This window comes from Lottia gigantea, assembly GCF_000327385.1.
Source record: "Lottia gigantea unplaced genomic scaffold LOTGIsca_48, whole genome shotgun sequence".
NCBI lineage: Eukaryota > Metazoa > Mollusca > Gastropoda > Lottiidae > Lottia > Lottia gigantea.
This window is the reverse complement of record NW_008709663.1, coordinates 381,328-403,737: the sequence shown is the minus strand read 5'-3', so window position 1 is coordinate 403,737 and position 22,410 is coordinate 381,328.

Here is a 22,410-nt window from a genome sequence, read left to right as displayed (position 1 = left end):
CAAATGTCTAACTTACTGAGAAATATTGAACAAGACTATTCCAGTGTGGCTAGTAATTTCGATACTTTAAATACCTAAAAACAAAGTCAAATGTTTGTGTTTATATTTTGCATCACTAAAAATGTCTTCAGAAATCTATAAACAACTGAAACCATCACGAAATAATGAGTACAGTTCATATTTTTGATTTAATTTGTGTCAAGAAGTCTGAAGTAGTTCATTTCTGGTTGAGAGTTTGGAAGAACTTGAATATTTCCACCCTGCTTATGAAGAAATGAGTTTAATGAGGCAAGTTATGATCATATTTGTCTTGCATTTCTATGAAGTACATTCATTTCTGGTTGAGAGTTTGGAAGAACTTGAATATTTCCACCCTGATTATAAAGAAAAGACGGCAAGTTAGGCTCATGTTTTTGTCTTCCATTAACCTTAAATATCTTTGCTTGTCTTCAGTATATTTTTGATTTAATTTGTGTCCAGAAGTCTGAAGTAGTTCATTTCTGGTTGAGAGTTTGGAAGAACTTGAATATTTCCAACCTGATTATGAAGAAATGATTTAAATAAGGCAAGTTATGCGAGTACTATCGTGTAGGAGTATGTTTTGATCTATATATAACTAAGAAGTGGGTTTACAATACAATTAGATATCAGTTATATCAGATCATAACAACATAACCATCTAAAACCGTCTAAAACCATCTAAAACCGTCTAAAACCTTAATGAGGTGACAGATTTAAAAGTTAATATGAAGGGGGCTGAAAAGTTCAAGAAGTTATTAAGAACAGATAAAAACAACCATTGTATTCAAAGATAACAACTTTTGATCTGATTCTGAAATTTCGGTCAGTTCCCGCCTCTCGATTGAGGAACAACTCATGGAGTTTATCGTCCTACATTTTGTACCTTTATCAAATCGGCCAAATGTCAGTCAAAACACGGAACTAAGCAAATCTGGTTAATTTCCTGCATCACAGTTGGTTTTAAATAGTTTCATTCAGAGAAGATATTCTAATTTATATATTTAGATTTATAGAGAAGTACATATTTCAGACTACATATCTTTCAGTGCTTAACATGAACGTTTCCACCTTTTATATTAACATATGACAAAATAAGAGTAAACACATTTCAATGGTTGTTTTTATAACACCTGATGGTACTTCTCTTTGGAGGAGTCCACTGCTACACAACTTTTACTCCTGATTTTGCAATACTTTGGATGAGATTTTGAATAATGGAATTGTCTTGCTTGTACAGATTGTGATAAATGCAGAAACACCTGATGGTACTTCTTTTTGGTGGAGTCCACCATTCCACAACTTTTACTCTTGAATGGTCTTGTTTGTACGATTTTATATTTATAAGCAATTGGAGCAATAATGGAAAGCCTGATGAATTCTTTGAATCAGTTGAAGTTATCTACCCAATAACAGAAAACGTTCAAGTTCTGCTTTCAAGTAGAAAATTGATGCTAGCAGATGAAATTTACAAAAAGCAAGTTATTAGCAGTTATTAGCAGTTATTAGCAGTTGTTAACAGTTGTTAGACTTGTTTTTCTTTCAGACAGAAATTTCAGTTGTAGAACAAAGAGAGAAGTTGGGGTGTCCAAGTTTATATTTTGTCATTGATCCCGTGTGGTTGGAAAGTTTCAATATAAGGATCAAATGGAGTTCAATAGAGGGCCTGTTGGCTGTGGATTCTGTTAGGTCTGGGTTTGTGCTCAATTGTTTGATTATTTGGTAGTCTAGACTTCAACTGGAGTGTCTCGGTAAATGGAAGTGGGAGGTGTGTCTCTCTTATGACAGATGTCAGTGTGTTCTTTCAGCCTAATGCAGAACATTCTTTTAGTTTTGCCAACATTTTTATGGCATAGATTACACAGTCATATGAAAGTAGATAACATTTCTGCTGTTGCAAGTCCAGGTTTTAGAACACATGTAAGATGTCTTGGTGATTGAGGAACAGATCGTGTTTTTGAAAATTCAGTTGTTGGAATTTGCATCCATCAAGTTGAATGTAGATGCTGGCAGTTGGATTGTCATCTGATGAAATGTTGAGAATTGGTCCCCTTTATCATCATTGCTCTGATTTTAAGAATTTTGCTAAAAAAACCCATCTTTAAGTTAAGGACATGTGTACTAGCAACTTCCTGATGATCTTGTGTAGTGGTGATAAGGTTATTAGGTTTATACTTGGTTAAATTTAACGAATATAAGATCATTAAAGAAGGACTCAAGCAAATTAACTTTCTACTTATTACAAATTTACAGTACAATACACCCCAGGCCTGAAGCCAGCAGCTGTCAGGCTTCTAATTCCTTCCTTATTAAGTTGAAATATACTATTTGATTGGTCACATTAAAAATTTTTACTTCATTTTGATTTGACCAATAAAAAAAGAATAATTTGACAACTACTGAGACTTAAATGATAACGGTTTTTGAAATTTCTTCTTCTGATATCTAAATCCTTGTTTTAACAACCAATTAGATTACAGTCTTTCTTGTTTCATCAACCAATCAGATTACAGTCTTCCTTGTTTTATCAACCAATCAAATTACAGTCTTTCTTGTTTCATCAACAAATCAGATTACAGTCTTCCTTGTTTTATCAACCAATCAAATTACAGTCTTTCTTGTTTCATCAACCAATCAAATTACAGTTTTTCTTGTTTCATCAACCAATCAGATTACAGTTTTCCTTGTTTTATCAATCAATCAAATTACAGTCTTTCTTAAAATATGGAATTCTTTAAAATTAAGTTTTTGAAAATAAAACCCTAGGGGTCCAAGTGACAAGAAACTCAAGGTAAGAAAGGTAGGTACTTAAATTACAGATACGTACATGCAGTTAACATGCATATAATGACGTAAACAATTCTATTGGTCAAAAAAAAAAAAGACGTAAATTACCTGTACATGCAGTAAAGATACAACTTATAATGTAAACAATTTTATTGGTCCATATAGACTAACAGTAATTGCAAGTGAAAAAACCAAACTGAAGGTGAGAAAGAATACAGTAACAAGATTTCAAAATTATGACAAACTCAATTATGAGAATCTAAGGCGCTTTTTCTATATCAGCCCCTCATACCCACGTTACTGACAGGGGAAAACCGGGTTGAAATATTCACATTATTCATATTATCTCATCCACAGGTATCTGAAGTTTCTGAACGAGTTATTTTATTAGTGATAATAGGCCTATTGAACGGCTACTCATTACATTGGGAGAACTTCATTTACCTGTGTCTAAACCCAGAAAGAACCCTTTGACCTTCAAGCAGACGTCTAAATCACTGAGCTACTAGCTTGATGGGCAGGTGAATAACTTTTCAGTAAAAAAATAATGCGTGTATCAAGTGAAGTCTTGAAATATACTTGTATCAATCACATGATTCTTATGATGTACAGGTATCTGAAGCTTCTGAACTATTTATTTTATTGGTGATGCTTGGCCTATTGAGCAAATACGCATTTCATCAGAGCACTTTTAATACCTGTGCCAGGAAGCCTTGAAAAATACTTGCATCAATCACATGATTTTAATGACGTACCCAATTTTATTGGTTAAAAAGACTGACGTTAAATGCATCTTAGAAGCAAATGTCAAAAACTGCCTCATCAAGACAAGTGATCTAGTTCTAGAGGGTCAACAGAGTGGTTCAAATCAGCTGTAGATTGCTACGAGGAAGTTTGACACGTCAGAGTTCTATTGGAAATGTTAAGACCTGCCTCCAGTTATAGTACTATTGTTACCAATAAAACTTCTTCAAGGGATCTAGTCGTCTAGTTATTGGTTTTGTAAATTAGGCAGATGTTGCTTTGCATTTAAACTTAATATAATATATGATGATAATTCCTTATGGTTTACAGTGAATACAGATAATAGCTAATGGATATGGAAAAGATCAAGGTCAAGATATTTGACGAGAAAATTCTGCAGAATCATAGTATGTAAAATCATTGTCCAGAGGTTTGGTCAAAAACCAGCCTGTAGAAAGGATCCTAAAGAATCTAAACCAGCAGAGCTGGTTTGCAGATACTTATCGTTGTTTTAGAAAGAAAGAAAGAATGAAACAACCATTTTTTACAAGGATAATAAGTTAGGTTCACCAGGATCCTACCATCCAGCTAGACCTCTGCCCAACCTCTTGGCATTGATTTTTCCTACATTATCTGTACCCATTTACAGCAGGGTAGACTGGAATTTTGAAGAAAGTTACAAGGACAGCAGACTTTCAAACACAAATTGAGATTCGAACCCACATCAACCATTTGTTCGACGTTACCAAGCAAAAACATCATAAAAGTTTCCAATTCTTAAACAGAACTACAGAATCTTCAATATCTAGATGACGTTATACCTTCAGATGTTTCATTACATCAGCACAGACCTTTTCAACCATCAACAACAGATCAGTACTAAGTGCTTGTCACAGTAATTGAATGAGGATGATTTCAGATCAATTCCTAGCACTTCTCCTCCTTATTGACCTTTTGTCAATTACATTAGAATTGAGGGTTCTTCATATTGCAGAATATTCTTAATCCTGAGCAATTTGCTTGCTTACTTTGCTTAATGCTTATTGTAGAAAATTAACAAATATTTCAACTCCTAGATTGTTTGCTCAGCTGCTTAATTGCATGCTTACTGTAAATTGATGGAAATTAACAAATATTGAAATGTTTCAGCTCATGTGCAGTTATTTTGCTTGCTTACCTGCATATTGGAATATTTCTGCTTTCAGTGACTTTGCTTCAACATTTGTTTACTGCAGAATGATGACCAATAACAAATATTGAAATGTAGACGTTTAGCTCAGAATTTGCCTACTTGCTTCAATATATCTATCTGCTTATTGATGGAAATTAACAAATATGGAAATGCAAACGCCCATGTGCAATTAGATTGCTTGCGTACCTGATTGATCATTTGCTTACTGCATATTGTTGACAGTTGCTACAAATTGGAATGTTCCGTGGATGTTTAGAAACTTTGCATGATCAATTGGTTACTGCAGAATGTTTGCCATTAACTGTTGAGGAATATTGGATTAGTGACTTCTCACTCCTGTACAGTGAGTTTAATGTATCAGGGACACTGATAGCATCAAAATGCACAATTCAACTTTTCAGACAGACAGCTTTGGTTGTTGCAATTCCACTTAAACTAGTTTTATGCCATCAGTCTCCCCAAATACATGTTAACAGTTTAAAACAAAGTCTTAACAATACCTTTAATTATTTTTCTCATTTGACCATTTAATTTCATTATTCGAACTCTATATCTAGAATTTCCAAACCTGTAATTTATTTACGAGATGAATTCCACGCATTTATTACACCAGCTGACCCTTCAAAAATACAGCAAGCAGGAAAAAAAAGTGCAATGCCAAAGGGGATATAGACTAGTTTCTGAAACGCATTATTCAGATAATTAAACCGATAAAGGATGGACAATTTTCTGACCTAAACAACTCAATGAAAATTGTGATAACTAATTTGGTCAAATGAAATGATGGAGTTTGACCTTCTACTCTTCTATACTTGATTGGGCTAAAGAAGACAGGAAACGCCATGCAGTGTGCAGTGTGGGAAATGTTATCAGGACAACAGCATTTGCTCACTGCTTTTCTATTTCCAACTGACAAGGGATCAACCCATAGCACACAGTAGTGCTGGGTATCGTCAATCACGATATAAGTGTCACAATATGATACATATCACGATATGGGGTAATGGGATAAAAATTAACATTTTATCCTCAAAGTTTCCATATGTATTAATTTATAACTTTATAACTGTGATATTTGGTAATATAGTTGATGGAAGTGGTTAACGTCCACTGTCTTATAAATAGTTTCTATATATATTAATTTATAACTTTATAACTGTGATATTTGGTAATATAGTTGATAGGAGTGGTTAGTGTCTACTGTCTTATAAATAGTTTCTATATATATTAATTTATAACTTTATAACTGTGATATTTGGTAATATAGTTGATAGAAGTGGTTAGTGTCCACTGTCTTATAAATAGTTTCTATATATATTAATTTATAACTTTATAACTGTGATATTTGGTAATATAGTTGATGGAAGTGGTTAACGTCCACTGTCTTACAAATAGTTTCTATATATATTAATTTATAACTTTATAACTGTGATATTTGGTAATATAGTTCATAGTAGGGGTTAATGTCCACTGTGTTATAAATAGTTTCTATATATATTAATTTATAACTTTATAACTGTGATATTCGGTAATATAGTTGATAGAAGTGGTTAACGTCCACTGTCTTATAAATAGTTTCTATATATATTAATTTATAACTTTATAACTGTGATATTTGGTAATATAGTTGATAGAAGTGGTTAGTGTCCACTGTCTTATAAATAGTTCCTATATATATTAATTTATAACTTTATAACTGTGATATTTGGTAATATATTTGATAGAAGTGGTTAGTGTCCACTGTCTTATAAATAGTTTCTATATATATTAATTTATAACTTTATAACTGTGATATTTGGTGATATAGTTGATGGAAGTGGTTTGTGTCCACTGTCTTATAAATAGTTTCTATATATATTAATTTATAACTTTAGAACTGTGATATTTGGTAATATAGTTGATAGAAGTAGTTAACGTCCACTGTCTTATAAATAGTTTCTATATTTATTAATTTATAACTTTATAACTGTGATATTCGGTAATATAGTTGATAGAAGTGGTTAATGTCCACTATCTTATAAATAGTTTCTATATATATTAATTTATAACTTTATAACTATGATATTTGGTAATATAGTTCATAGTAGGGGTTAATGTCCACTGTCTTATAAATAGTTTATATATATATTAATATATAACTTTATAACTGTGATATTTGGTAATATAGTTGATGGAAGTGGTTAGTGTCTACTGTCTTATAAATAGTTTCTATATATATTAATTTATAACTTTATAACTGTGATATTTGGTAATATAGTTGATGGCAGTGGTTAACGTCCACTGTCTTATAAATGATTTCTATATATATTAATTTATAACTTTATAACTGTGATATTTGGTAATATAGTTGATAGAAGTGGTTAATGTCCACTGTCTTATAAATAGTTTCTATATATATTAATTTATAACTTTATAACTGTGATATTTGGTAATATAGTTGATAGAAGTGGTTAATGTCCACTGTCTTATAAATAGTTTCTATATATATTAATTTATAACTTTATAACTGTGATATTTGGTAATATATTTGATGGAAGTGGTTAGTGTCTACTGTCTTATAAATAGTTTCTATATATATTAATTTATAACTTTATAACTGTGATATTTGGTAATATAGTTGATGGAAGTGGTTAACGTCCACTGTCTTATAAATAGTTTCTATATATATTAATTTATAACTTTATAACTGTCATATTTGGTAATATAGTTGATAGAAGTGGTTAACGTCCACTGTCTTATAAATAGTTTATATATATATTAATATATAACTTTATAACTGTGATATTTGGTAATATAGTTGATAGAAGTGGTTAATGTCCACTGTATTATAAATAGTTTCTATATATATTAATTTATAACTTTATAACTGTGATATTTGGTAATATATTTGATGGAAAAAAATATAATATCAAACCAACTTATAAAAATCTCCACTTTGTTATGAAAGGTATTGTCAAGTATCAATACAAACGTCACAATCGTGGCATGTCATTTCACGATACATCTATTCGTTCCAGCACTAGCACACAGGGCCTCTTTTTTGTACCATCCATACCAGATCCTTTTTCAATGTCAACTGATATAGTAGAAGGGAACAAGGTAATGGTGTGAAGAAATTCTCTCCTATAATGTAGATATAGCTCAATCTATACAGACGTCAATACTCTAGCTCTGGGTTGAAGGACTGCCTGTTCGTGTTAGTCAGTAGCAATTGCTAGGCAATAAGGTACCATGATTTGGAAATCCCCTCAGGGTAAAAAAACTGCTGATGCCTGTGTTTTAAACAGTTGAGTTTTGACTCCCTGCACCAAAATAAAGACTGCAAACAGAATACTATTCTTTCTTTCAATCTTAAATTTCAGATAAATTCAGAGATCAGTTTAAATGACAAGAATAAGGTCATAAACGACACACTATGATGAATTTTAAAAAATAAAAGATGTCGAAAATTTTACAAATATATCAGTTGTCATGCAACCTATTTTTTTTCAGCCATTTTGTCGAAGGAAACGGGGAAACATGATGTAATGGTAAGGATAAATTCAGACTTATATTTTAACCTCTTGCACTGGGTTGAAGTATTGACTGCTTGTGTCATTAAATTGTCGTCTGCTAGGCAATTAGCTGCCGTGGTTTTCAAACCCCCTCATGGTACAAAAATTTGCTGAGGCAAGGTTCAGCACTTTTAAATTTGACATCCAAAAATAAAGCAACAATCACTGAATTACTTTAATGACCTGAAATGTTCAATTAAGGAAGTCCATTCCAAAATTGCGAAATCTGATTTAAATTTCTAAATAATATAAAGTTTAGGTCTGAAATGACACAGTGAAATCGATCTTAAGACGATGTTAAAATTTTCACCGAAATAAATTTCATCACAGTTAAAATAAGACATACATAAGTCAATTTGTCACACATCCTAATTGACATGGTCTCACAAAATGAAGCAACATTAACCTTTCCTGCCCAGCTGGTAGCAGGTACCCTATATTACAAATACCAATATCGCTCCGATCACAATGCCACAAAACTAATGACATCATTATTAAGCGAGTACCATATTTGATGACACGTGTAAAAGTTAGCTAGCGGCACAGTTTATCGAGAAGTTGAATTCATGTGGTGACTATTAGTCTAGGCTGTAATTTAAACAGCGCCCACGGCAAAAACACAAATATGTTACGATAAATTACTTTCTTTATTGGCATAATATTGATGTGGGATCATTCCCTTGACCTTTATTAATTTCCCCCTCCTAAAAATGCTATGTGAACTCTCTGAAAGGGATATAGAGTTTAGAAGACAAAAACAACCAAAAAAATAAATTAGCTATGTGAACTCTCTGTAAGTGATACGAGTTGACAATCAACCATAAAAACAAAATTAGCTATGCGAACTCTCTGAAAGGGAAACGAGTTGACAAACAACCAAAAAAACAAAATTAGCTATGCGAACTCTCTGAAATAGATATAAAGGGATGATGCAATGACAAACCTAAATACGAAGTAAATATTATCAGTTATATGAATTTATATTTTGTATTTTGTCAGTAGATGAATTTGTAGATTGACTGATATAAGTCATATAAATTAAACTCCACAAATCATCAATATTTTAAAAAACTTACGGAAAATGAGCAAAAAAATTACAAGTAAATGAAATAATAATACAAGAATTATTCTTCATATTAACAGAAAAACCATATTACTGTCTTCACTATTTAACAAAAACCCATACAAGGTTAAACACCTAGAAAAAAGACTTCATAACAATTCTTATTTTTATGAAGCTTCTGCTAATCTGAAACACGCTACATCTGCAGCACGTGTCGTTTTAAACTTCTTCAATACATTTCTTTCACTCTAATTAATAACATCAGAGAGATTTGAGACAGAAAAAGAAAAGTTTTAAAGGGACAAGTGGGCTATTTTTTAACCAATCATATTTTAGTCTCGAGAATGTTTTAGCTAGGCCTATCAGTAATATCATTCACAGCTCATCCTCGAAATTTGAGCCTTCAATTCCATTTGTGAAGATACTCTGTGATATTCAGTAAAGATATCTATAGAAATAGTGAGTAAAATTCCTAGTTTGAAGTATTTTTAAAGGAATTATGCGATTTTTCGTACCTTTCTAGTACTTCTGAAGACTATTTACAATTATTCAAGACTAAAATCAACCCCTCTGTCCCTGTAACGCTTATTCCTTCTGATACAGGAGAAAAAACTTAATGAAATTTACTGTTATTATAAAGCTGGCATGCACCCCCTCTCCCATCTCAAACATGCTAGGTATGAGTCACGTGTGGTTCTAATCTTCTTTAATAAAACTTCATCCTTTAACTAATAACATCAGAGAGATTTGAGAGAGATTTCTAACTGTAAATCTGTCAGTAGTTTGTTCAATTGACGTCAAAAGTCAAGGGGACATAACTGAAGAACACTTGATGAACAAGTCTGAAAAATCATCTTGGTTTAAATGTATCCTTGACTTTCTCACCTTTTTAATCTTCTAATACTCAGAAATCTTTAACACGTTCTAATGAAGTACAAAATAGAATTGAGATAGAGTTTTATGTCCCATTTATTTGAACTTTAGTGGGATAATAATAATGCCATGCAGTGTGCAGTGAGGGATCTTTTGTCAGGACAGTGTTTCAAGATTAGCTTTCTTTACCCTGATTTGATCTTTGATAAAGGGGCCCTCAAACCATAGCGATCACCAGCATATACATGTAGTTGCAATTCAGAATAGCAGTCAAATGCAACTCTTATACAACTAAGAAGTGAGTTGCATTTGGAAATCGTGACCACTTTCATTATTTGCAACCATAAGCAACAATTAATCAAGGGCACCTTAGAGTCAGCACAGAGGGTGTCCTGTATCACCTGAATTACTACACACAATTTTCACATCAGTCCATAGGATATTTCAAGACTGAGGGGACAGGATTTTAGCTGAACAACTACACCCAATTTCACAACAGTCCATAAGATATTACAAGACTGAGGGGGAGGGGAATTTAGCTGAATAACTACTCCCAATTTCACGACAGTCCATAAGATATTACAAGACTGAGGAGACTGGAGTTTAGCTGAACAACTACTCCCAATTTCACGTCAGTCCCTAAGATATTACAAGACTGAGGGGAGGGGAATACAAAAGGGTTCAAGTGATATTTTCTTATCATTCAAAATTATAGTATATGGTTCACTATCATCATGTTGCAATTAGCTAGTTAGTTTCTAGATATTGCTTGATATAAAAGTATTTAAATGTCATTCTCTTTCTCTCTTACTTGTTCTCTAGTATTTAATGGACAGACAAGAGTCACCCGGATACGTTAATTACCAGGGACAATTGAGAGAATTGTAAGACGACTAATGAATTGAAATGTTAGTCACATTGTTAACAACCATATAGAAAATTGATAGCTATATAACGATTTCAGGGTCATTCACCTTAACATCTAAGAGAAATCAAATAGGATTTAAATTCCAGCTCTTCTGTTAGGTGAATAACATGAAATAGAGCTTTACATCCCACAGTTCTGTATCTTATTGGACTAATGAAATGAAATGTAGTTTTATATCCTAATGTTCTGTATCTTATTGGACTAATGAAATGAAATAGAGTTTTATATCCTACTGTTCTGTATCTTATTGGACTAATGAAATAGAGTTTTATACCCTACTGTTCTGTATCTTATTGGACTAATGAAATGAAATAGAGTTTTATATCCTACTGTTCTGTATCTTATTGGACTAATGAAATGAAATGTAGTTTTATATCCTACTGTTCTGTACCTTATTGGACTAATGAAATGAAATGGAGTTTTATATCCTACTGTTCTGTAACTTATATAACTAATGAAATGAAATGGAGTTTTATATCCTACTGTTCTGTATCTTATTGGACTAATGAAATGAAATAGAGTTTTATATCCTACTGTTCTGTATCTTATTGGACTAATGAAATGAAATGTAGTTTTATATCCTACTGTTCTGTACCTTATTGGACTAATGAAATGAAATGGAGTTTTATATCCTACTGTTCTGTAACTTATATAACTAATGAAATGAAATGGAGTTTTATATCCTACTGTTCTGTATCTTATTGGACTAATGAAATGAAATGGAGTTTTATATCCTACTGTTCTGTATCTTATTGGACTAATGAAATGAAATAGATATATCCTACTGTTCTGTACCTTATTGGACTAATGAAATAGAGTTTTATATCCTACTGTTCTGTACCTTATTGGTCTAATGAAATGAAATAGAGTTTTACATCCGACTGTTCTGTATTTTATTGAGCTAATGAAATGAAATAGAGTTTTATATCCTACTGTTCTGTATCTTATTGGTCTAATGAAATGAAATAGAGTTTTACATCCGACTGTTCTGTATTTTATTGAGCTAATGAAATGAAATAGAGTTTTATATCCTACTGTTCTGTACCTTATTGGACTAATGAAATGAAATAGAGTTTTATATCCTACTGTTCTGTATCTTATTAACTAATGAAATGAAATAGAGTTTTACATCCTACTGTTCTGTATCTTATTGAAATAATGAAATGAAATAGAGTTTTATATCCTACTGTTCTGTATCTTATTGAAATAATGAAATGAAATAGAGTTTTACATCCGACTGTTCTGTACCTTATTGGACTAATGAAATGAAATAGAGTTTTATATCCTACTGTTCTGTATCTTATTGAAATAATGAAATGAAATAGAGTTTTACATCCGACTGTTCTGTACCTTATTGGACTAATGAAATGAAATAGAGTTTTATATCCTACTGTTCTGTATCTTATTGAAATAATGAAATGAAATAGAGTTTTACATCCGACTGTTCAGTTCTGGACATCAAATGATGCAAGTTAAAGCTGTCCCTAATACACATGAAAATACTGGAAAACCAGAAGAGCATAAACAGAAGGTATTTCTACACTGGACAATTTTCAGCTAACTTTAAGCCATAATCAGAAATTTTTTAGAGAGAAGCGTCTTTATATTCAATAAACTAAAAAATCTTTATATCAACACAAAGTCCATCTAATTAAAAAATAAAAAGCCAAAGAACTGGAAATTTGAAATATCAGAAGGGCAATGTATTGGTAGCCAAGTCATTCTAAGATTAGCAGTACTATTTTACGCTGGAATTTCAATTCTCATAAAAACTACTCAGTAAAACACAATTTACTGACAAGAGAGTGAGGACAGTTTCCACTAAGATTTTTACAGTAATTGAAGTAGGAGTAAAATGAAACCTGGTACTATCACCAGTAATCATACGGAAGTAAGGGTACTCAGGCGTGAATTTAGAAATTGTTAAGTAAAAGGTTGGAACTTCATTCAGCTTGACCTGCCTCCAAGGTCTTGTCATTTAATAAGTTTTTAGCTATATAACACAATTCTTTGGAATACAATTATTAACTTTATTTAATGTCTTTACTAAATACCAATCAAGGATCAGATTTTCTACTGTGAGGTTTTTTAAAAAATTGTTATATATTTACAAAAATGAAAAAGCGATTGTGTTTTACGCTCTAATTTTCTGCCCGTGATTAGGTTGAAGACCAGCTCGGTCATACAGTTTTCAACAAGGAAAAGTTTGTCACCAACTGTTGAGGAACATTTTAACGTGTAAAGTCTGTCATCTCTTTTGACAACTATTAGAATATGTTTCACATGCTCATACATACAGTGTTATTAAAAGCTATAGATTTACTAAAGAAAGAGATAACAATATTAAATCCTCAAAACCAAAACAAGTCATTTATTTCAATGATGTGATGTAAACCTTGCCATTCTATTAGTAACCTTTACAACTTGATGATATTGTGTGTGAGACTTTTATAAACTATTTTGTAAGTTCTCAATTCTCCAATCAAATTCAGTTATTTCAACCAAATATCAATGTTTTGTCATTTTCTAATTTTGTCATTATTCTTAGTTTCCAACAATACTAGTTTAAACAATATTTCATTTTTATACGCCCACGTGTATTGTCGTCGCCCCTGTCGGTCAGTCAACAATTGGGTGGAATTTCTCAGTATAAATAAATGGCAGTAAATATATATATCATTAAATTCAAACTATTAAAATTTCTTTAATATCCGAAAATTCATACTTTAATCACTAAAGACTGTTTTATCATTTCTGACAGCTGCCAGTGGGCGTATGTTACCTTGCCTGGCAAGCTATCTTATTTATTTGAACTATACATATAATTAATACAGAATATAAATAAAGTTTCTCAAACAAGTTGAGGCTTATTCCAATCTGAAATCTACAATAATGACAGTGGTCCTACAATTTCTGAATCAAATTCTGTTATTTTAATCTAATCTCGAATAATTTGTCATGGTAAACTTAACGACCAACAATGTCGAGTGTCCACCAACAATAAACATGTATCAAATCCTGAATTCAGTTATTTCAAACTAATCATATTTTAGACAATGGTCTGCCAATCACCACCGTCTTCTAACAATCACTTCACATGTTCCCTATTCACAAACTGTCCATTATTCGGACTGCCCGTCTGCTCTCTTTAGAACTCTAACCAGATTCAGGCGGCCATTGAACAACAAATCTCCATTATTAACTAGAAAAGACAGACAATTCTTGTATGATTTGATTTAATCTAGTGAAAGAAATGGAAACCTTTCAATATGGCTCCTATTGGAATAATTAAATTAGAATATCTCCTCAATACTGTTTCACTTAGAGAAAATATGATACCTTATTCTAGCCAATATAGAATTTATTTGCAATACGTGATTTCAGTGTGAATTTTAGCTCCACCTTGATGAGAACTAAAGGTTGTAAGGCAAGACATGTTCACTCCTCCAGAACACCTGATGTCACTTTAAAATTTGGTTTGTTAATTCTGTATCATGCTCATAGTTAATACTGTTTCACTTACAGAAAATATGATAACTTATTCAGGCGAATATAGACTTTATTTGCAAACGTCTTAATTTAAGATATAAAAACTTTGATGAGTTGGTGTCACTAGCAAGGAGAGTATCCTCACTCTTTAAGAACACCTGATATCACTTTGGAATTAGGTTTGTAAATTCATTTTCAGGAGTCTGTTTCGCTTATATAAAAGAGATCCCCAGTATGGAATATTAAAAATAGGAAATGGAAAATATCGACTGAGATTCAAGGGGTGGGTGGGGGTGGTTGGGGTACAAGGGTAGAATTATATTATTATTATTTCATCCCTCTAACCAAATTTTAGTGGTATTATTTGAAAATACAAAATAGAGGAATTCCTCTAAAAAGAGGAAGTCTGGGATCTTTGATATAATAACTTATTCAGGCCAATATAAACTTGTAATTTGTTTGTACCCCCATTTCATTTTTAACAAATTTAACAATATGCCTTTTATGCCTTTTATGCCTTTTATGCCTTTGCGCCCAAATTTTGTGTCAGTATGCACCAAATCAATTCCATTTTTCGACATTCCATAAGAGGCTTGTGACTGTGATGCCTCCACAAAGTTGCCGCATTTATTATTCGGCCTCAACAGTTGTCCCCCATTAAGTCAGTCAGTCCCTATGTGTACCCCCAGTTTTCGAGAGCTTTGTGCCGCCACTGACTAGGGAAAAGGATTAGTCATAATTTCTGTTTAATTTTAATAATGTTAACCAAGAAACAATAAAAATCTAAGATAATAGTATATTAGTATATATAGTGAGGTAATCAAAGTTTTAAACGTTGAAGGTACCTTGAAGACAAGGAACTAAATTAAAAAACAGCCTTGAGAGACAGACGGACAGACATTTATATGAATTATTTAAACTACATAATAAAGGGATATATTCCTTGAATTATCAAATTTACCACCTGAGCTGAGCTGAATTTTCACTACCTTCTGAAAATACTTCTCATACTCACTGTTGTACTGTTATTACTGTAATTATTTCACCTGATGACGACACGTGTAACTTGTATCGAAACGTTAATATTTTATTAAAGAAGTGTGTTTTATTATATAATATTGTCTTGTGTTTATGATATATACTCCTCTCTTCTAAATGTCCTTCAAATTTTTTTCTCGGTTTTGCTCCTTTTTGAGCTAATGAAGACAGGAAATGTCAAGCCATGTGCTCGGAGAAAATGTTTCTTAGTTCATTTAAATCATATTATCAGCTCTAGATTGAAGACAAGTGGTGCAGTGTGTAAGGAGGGAAATTAAATGAAAAAATGAAATATCAAATTATGAAATGACTGAATACAAGAAATGTGTGCACTGAGAGAATTTTCCAGGACATAAAATAAATTAAAATATTATATTATCAAATGACTGGAGACAAGGAATGCCATGAAGTGTGTAATGAGGGAAACTATGCCATGTCAGCAACAACTGGGATATAGGTATCCAAACCTGAGCTCAATCAGCTGGTAAAGAGAATAATTCAATGACAGTATCCCTTCAGATTACCTTGTATCTTTATGATGAAATAAACTATAAACTTGTTGAGTGATCACGTTCCAGCACTCCGGACGATTTGTAGAAACTATTATATATGGATGTGTTGGATTTCTGAAATAGAAATAGTAAAAATATAAAATTCGAAAAAAATCTTAAAATATTCTGAAAATGAAACTAAAATAGTGGTACTTATAAACTGTAGCAGAGCTAATATTTTCCAATGTCTTTGTTACTCTAAGATCACATATTAGCTACAGCAGTATCAGTTTCTAACCTGTAGTTTAGAGAGTCAAAAATCAAATTAAATGAAATGAATGGAGTTGTATGTCCTACTTTTCTGCACCACGTGGGCTAATGAAGAGGGATTCAGAGAGTCAAAGATATTACCATATATTAACACTGCGGAGGTGTAATTTACTCACACAGTAGGATGTTTTGAATATTTTATAAAATACTGTATGAAGAAGCTATTGTGAGTTCTGAACCGAGAATTTAGGCTCAGTTCAAAGACCAGTAGCTCAGTTTGAAGATCATCATTACATCTGTCACATTCAACATGAGCCTTGAAAAGACTTTCATTGCTGAAGAACAAACTTAAAGGGAACCAGTCAGCATTTTCAGGGATTGATTTGGGTCTTTATTGTGCTTAAATAGTCTCAAGAAGTACTAAAACGCACGAAAATCATATAATCCCTTTAAATATACCTCAAACTAGAAATTTCACTGTCTATTCCTATATATATATGTTTTCTATATATGGCATAGTCCCACTAAAATCGAGTCAAATTTTTAACATTCAAACGTGAATAATTATGGATACACATTGATTTGAAGACTCAAATTTTGATGATGAGCTGTGAACACTATTATTGATTAATTTAGCTGAAAAAATTCCTGTTTCTGAAACTAAGATATGATTGGTCGAATGGATGGTGAAGGTGGTCCTTTAAAAAGTGGATTCTTTAAACTATATACACACACATCAATAATTTTATAAGATTCTGTCTGCCTGATCCTGATTTTGGTCTAAGGTCGGCTGGTATCATTACAACTGTTGCATTCAACATCAGTTGAAACCGTCATATCAAAAACTGGACTTTCACTTTTTGATTAATGTTTCTGACTTTTGCTCTCATGTTTTTTTACCTAAATCCTCTGACATTTTTTTATCGATTCCTTTTTTTTCATTTTTTGCAATGTCTGAGTTGTTAACATATAAAAACACCCATTGTAATAGTCTTTAGCTTAATATAATTACCAATTTCCTTAGTGCAAAGATATAACAGTACCAGTAAGTATCAATAATCCTTAAAACAACCCTAGAAACCATAAACTAAACCCTTATTATCAATAAACATCAAATATTTCAGTTCAAACCTTTATATTACAACATTTTTACAATTATTACTTTTGTTAAAACTTAAAAAAAAAAGGTCATGTTAAAACAATAATGGAAAAAGGATTTTAAAGGGGAGGTGTGCCTACTTTATTTTAACGGAGACTGAAAATTTTCTACCAATTTCCAAAATATGGTAAAGATATTTTTTTTTTTGCCATTTATAGACGGAGTTAAACAGATTTGGGTGTTATTTTGAGTCTTGCGCCAGAGTATTGCATTTGTTATATTAGATAAACCGAACAAGCCATAGATATCACTCGTAGTACATATCTATGGAACGCTAAACGAACTGGCTCACAAGTTCTAATTACATCCCTTACGCTCTCTTCCTGTCATCTAACATTAGCAGTTAGCCATATTTTTTTAATCACTTACAATATATCATTAGAGTTCCACCTTAGTTGAGAGTTGAATACGTCCCTAAGATTGTCCGTCTTCCATCACAACTGGCGTTGAATATATGTAAAATAGTATTCAGAAGTACTAGAAATGTATATGAAAATACATAATTCCTTCAAAAATATCACAAACTAGGTATTTCTTTTCCTATTTCTATAGATGTCTTTTCTATATATGGCAGTCTCAAGAAAAGACAACTATTTATTTTAAATTTCACGAAAAAAAAAAAGTGATTGTTAGGCTCAAATTTCAATAATGAGCTGTGAACATCAATACCGATTAGCTTAGCTAAAAAATTACCATTTCTGAGACTAAGGCATGCTTGGTCAAAAAATGGCACCAGTCCCTTTAATACTTAGGTTCACAATTAAGGATCCTTTCAACCATTTCTACCTTTCTGATATTTCCCAGATTATCTGTACCCATTTACAGCTGGTTTGACTGGAATTATGAAGAGTAAAGAAGTTCATCGACCAACATTAGAAACCACAGCAGCTTTTTGTTCGACCAAGAAATGAATTCGTGTTAAGAACCAACGCTCTAATCAACTGTGCAGAACATCAGTTTCATTTCAAACTCTTCATTGTCCCACTGAAACAAGTATTTGAAAAGTTACTCTGCAAATTGTTCTACACACTGCCACTTTAAATAAAACCAAATTTCAAAAATTAGTAAAACAAATCCATAAACTGTTCACCAGCATAACACACGGCTAAAACATGACACATTTAAAAAACATGATTGATCTATTGATTTAACCTCAAATCAATCAACTCTGATTCTTATGTTTTGACTATAAATCAAAAAAGAATTGTTGGTACTGTCAATAAAGCATGTTGCAGCTCGTCAAAAAAAAATATATCAACAACACATTTCCTGTCTGAAATAGACGTTTTAAAACACGCTACCCTGATGCTGACAAAAACATGACAAGTTATTTCTTGTTATTTACATTCATTGGTATTTTTTATGCAAAGTCAATGGCCTTTAAACACAGAAGTGCACTCATTTATACAGTGATAGGAGTTGTTTGATAAATATTTATTTAAGTTGTCTTAATTAAAGAAAAAGGTCTATCATTAAAACCTCATTTATCATAGTTCCAGTGAGCCTGTAAATTTACAAACAATAGCAAGACAAAAAATAGTTCTAATGTCATGTCTGTTTTCAGTAGTCAGAATGGCCTCAAGGTTCACTATGTCATGAACAATATGGCAAATCATTGCCACAGAAAACTGTTCTTAACACAATGTCAGTCTTTTGTGATCAGAATGGCCTAAAGGTTCACTATGTCATGAACAATATGGATACTCATTGTCACAGATAACTGTTCTTAACACAATGTCAGTCTTCTGTGATCAGAATGGCCTAAAGGTTCACTATGTCATGAACAATATGGATACTCATTGTCACAGATAACTGTTCTTAACACAATGTCAGTCTTCTGTGATCAGAATGGCCTAAAGGTTCACTATGTCATGAACAATATGGATACTCATTGTCACAGATAACTGTTCTTCATGCAATATCAGTTTTCTGTGATCAGAATGGTCTGGAGGTACTCTATATCAAGAACAATATGGTTACTCATTGACACAAAGAACTATGCTAGACACAATTTAAGTTTTGCTGTGATCAGAATGATCCAAAGGTACACTATATCAAGAACAAAATGGAGACTCAATGACACAGAGAACTGTGCTTGACACGGTGTCAGTTTTTTTGTGATCAGAATTATCCAAAGGTATGCTATATCACATACAATATGGATACTCATTGCCATAGGGAACTGTGCTTGACACAGTATCAGTTTTTCTGTGATCAGATTGATCCAAAGGTATACTATGCCGTGAACAATATGGAGTCATTTTTCTGTAGTCAGAATGTGCACTATATCATGAACAAGATGAATACTTATTGCCCCAGAGAACTGTGCTTGATGAAATGTCATTTTTTCTCTGATCAGAACAGCTTCAATCAACTCTACAAAGAAGAGCAATCATGTCTTCCTGTTGTGAAAAAAATGGAAACTTGTTGCTAGTGTGCTTCTGACAAGGTCTGTTTTAAGTAGTTTGGATAGCCTGAAACATTCTAAGGGAAGTGTTCGCAAGTTTTCTTATCTTGAATAAATGGATATTCATTGCCACAGAGATCTGTTTTTCTGTTTTCTGTCAGTTTTCTGTGGTCAGAAGGGTCTGTAAAAACAGAGAAGTACACCCATATCTCCCTCTGATAGGAATTGTTCATGAATATTTGTTTAAATTGTCCAAGTTTATATAAAAAACTTTCCATTATTAAAATCTCCTCTGTCTAATTCCAGTGAACCACGGTTAATTCAGTTTAAAATACCACAACAAAAACTAAGGCAATTTATCAGACATTCAGCACTGTTGGAAATTACAATTTCTAAAAACTCATTAACCATTACATTCCGTTTTATCAGCTTTTTACAGAAATAAATTTCACTAAATACTGGTATATAAATTCAAAATATCTAAAACATACAGAAGATTTTATTAAAGCCACAATTATCAATAGTTCTAATTTAGTAAAGATACATCATTTATTCAGTGTTTGTTCATCCACCAACAGAGAACGTGAGCAGGGTTTCGACCTAGACAGGTTCATTTTTACTCTTCTCTTTTAGAATCTTCCATGGCGGCTATTCCTATTATTGTAAAGCAGAATTCCCTAAGCGTTGGATTTTTCACCCATCAATAGAGAACATGAGCTGGGTTTAGACTGTCCAGAGACAGGTTAATTTTTACTCTACTGGTAGGGAACTCTTTTTGAATCAGATTGTTTGTTCACCAACAGCAATGGTGAGCTGGGTTTAGACCTAGATAGGTTAATTTTTACTCTACTGGTAGAGAATTCCTTACGAACATTGGGTAGGATTGATTATTACCGATTGTTTGCCCACAAATGTGAGCTGATTTTACATCTATTTGAGAAAGGATGATTCAACCGCGAGTAATCTAGAAAATACGATGTCCATTTGAACCATGTTCTGTTGCTTTAATTTGATTTGAAGACATCTGATGTTTAAAGCAATAAAACTTCAATTTTCTTAACTGGAAAATTTAATTCCAGCCTTTTTTACCCCCTTATAATATTCATTTGAGTGCATACCTAGAAGCTGGCTAGCAGAGTTTTATTGCTTAACATGGAGTAAAATGAAATACTTGTTCCAAATCATGGGAATTCGATGATCAAATAAAATCATCTGGCTCCAAGCTACGTAAATAAAACACTTAAACATTCGTAATTTGTTTTTGACAAGAAACATGCCATTTTTGAGTCGAATGTACTTCTTTTTTTACCTTCTAAACAGGAGAGCATCAATGAAATCTGTGCAAACAACTCAGAGCAAGTGTTTGTTTTTTACGTCCATATGAAGGTACTGATTTTTGAGATAGGGGCAATACTTCATCATCTGAACCACTTTGGTTGGCAAAAAGTGAGTAATAAACCAGAATTCTTAGTGAAAAGCTTCCAGTGTATAGAGGTTAAACTCTGGCCCCTATTTTCTCGAAACCAGTGAATTGATCATTGACTATGTGGTTTAAAACTTATGTCAAGTTGACAAACAAAATACTAAACAAACATTATTAGCTATGTGGACTCTCTGAAAGGGATGCCAGAGTTGACAAACCTAAATGCCAAAAAAACATTATAAGATATGTGGACTCTCTGAAAGGGATGCAGAGTTGACAAACTAAATACTAAATAAACATAATTAGCTATGTGGACTCTCTGAAAGGACTGTTCAGTTGACAAACTAAATACTAATAAACATTATAAGATATGTGGACTCTCTGAAATTGATGTAGAGTTGACAAACTAAATACCAAATAAACATTATAAGATATGTGGACTCTCTGAAATTGATGCAGAGTTGACAAACTAAATATCAAATAAACATTATAAGATATGTGGACTCTCTGAAAGGGATCTCTAGTTGACAAACCTAAATACCAAATAATCATTATTAGCTATGTGGACTCTCTGAAAAGGATGTCCAGTTGAAAAACCTAAATACCAATTAAACATTATTAGCTGTGGACTCTCTGAAAGGACTGTCTAATTGACAAACCTAAATATCAAATGAACATTATAAGATATGTGGACTCTCTGAAAGGGATGTCTAGTTGACGAACCTAAATACCAAATAAACATTATAAGATATGTGGACTCTCTGAAAGGGATCTCCAGTTGACAAGCCTAAATACCAAATAATCATTATTAGCTATGTGGACTCTCTGAAAGCAATGCAAAGTTGATAACCTAAATACCAAATAATCATTATTAGCTATGTGGACTCTCTGAAAAGGATGTCCAGTTGACAAACCTAAATACCAAATAAACATTATTAGCTATGTGGACTCTCTGACTATGGTTTAAAATTGAT